Here is a 1,573-nt window from a genome sequence, read left to right on the forward strand (position 1 = left end):
TGCGATGCACACTGTCGCCCAGTGCATAAAACAGAATCAAACATGGGTTTAAGCCATTTCTTCAACAGTTTTCAAGAACCAAACGGGTAGAGGCGATTTTCAAGAGTCATTTTCTTCCCCAAAGTGTTGGTAAGTGATTGTAAAACATTTTCTTTCAATTACCCATTACATTCCTTGAATTATCAACCAAAAATCTAGAGTTTTTATGGTAGAATTAGGGGTTAGGGTAGAAACTAGGGATTTCGAAAATTTGGGGATTTAGACCTCAATTTGAGGTCGGATTCCAAAACTAATTACATATTCGGGCTCGGGTGTGAATGGGTAAAAGAATTTTGTGTCCGAACCTCGGGTTTTGACCAAGCGAGCCCGGGGTCGATTTTTCTACTTTTTGGAGGAAAATTTGGAAAATTTAATTTATGCAATATAATTGATTTCTTTAGCAATGTTTGATATTATTGAGTCATTTTTGAATAGATACGAGTGGTTTGGAGGTGAATTCCAAAGGAAAGGCTGTGATTGAGGATTAAGTGGCCTTCGGAGCGAGGTAAGTATTGTGTCTAACCCTGACTTGAGGGAATTAGGAACCTTAGATTAATTGCTAAGTGAAATTCTTGTGAGCGGCGTATATGTGAGGTGACGAGTACCTATGCACCGCTAATTTACGTGTTTTTCTATGTTTCTCTATTTTTCTAACAATGTCTCATTCCTATGCCAAATTGCTACGTGTTATACTAGTGCTATCCAAATTATCATTCTTATTATGTTTACGGATTTTCTGGTGATAATTGAGTTTTTATTTCAAGCTGAGATTGATATTATGGAACCAAATGTTGAAGTACGATTTGTACTTGTTATTTTATCTCCCTATTATTATTTATGCATTGCATTATGGTAAGGGAGAGTGTTAATGCACGAAGGGTGATGACGTGCCATATTGTGAGTATTAATGCACGAAGGGTGATGTTGTTCCATATTATGAGTATTAATGCACGAAGGGTGATGTCATGCCATATTGTGAGTGTTAATGCACGAAGAGTGATGTCGTGCCATATTGTGAGTATTAATGCACGAAGGGTGATGCTGTGCCGTTTCTATTAATTTTATGGTAAGATTGAGAGTAAAAGCACAAAGGGGTGATGCCGTGCATTTTTCCTTACTGTATTCACTATTCCTGTTGATTCATGGTATATTGACTGCTCCGGTGATCATTCTGTTATAGTTCTTTATCTGGTATTCCCCTCAGTATGTTTTCCCCTCCCGACATTTCCTGTTTAGTGCTTCATTCCTGTTATTTGCGTATACACTGTTGAATTGTACAGGTTGATTGTAGGTGCCTTGCCTTAGCCTCATCACTACTTTGTCGAGGTTAGGCTCGACACTTACCAGTACATGGGGTCGGTTATACTGATGCTGCACTCTGCACTTTCTGTGCAGATTTTGATACCGGCTCTGGTTGATCGAGATTTTGCTATTGGTCCGCTTTTCGGAGACTCAAGTTAGATATGTCGGCGTCCACAGACCTTGAAGTCCCCATCTATCATTTCTGTTCTACTGTTTCTTTTATTCAGACAGT

This window comes from Nicotiana tomentosiformis, chromosome 1 (genome assembly GCF_000390325.3).
Source record: "Nicotiana tomentosiformis chromosome 1, ASM39032v3, whole genome shotgun sequence".
In the NCBI taxonomy this organism is placed as follows: domain Eukaryota; kingdom Viridiplantae; phylum Streptophyta; class Magnoliopsida; order Solanales; family Solanaceae; genus Nicotiana; species Nicotiana tomentosiformis.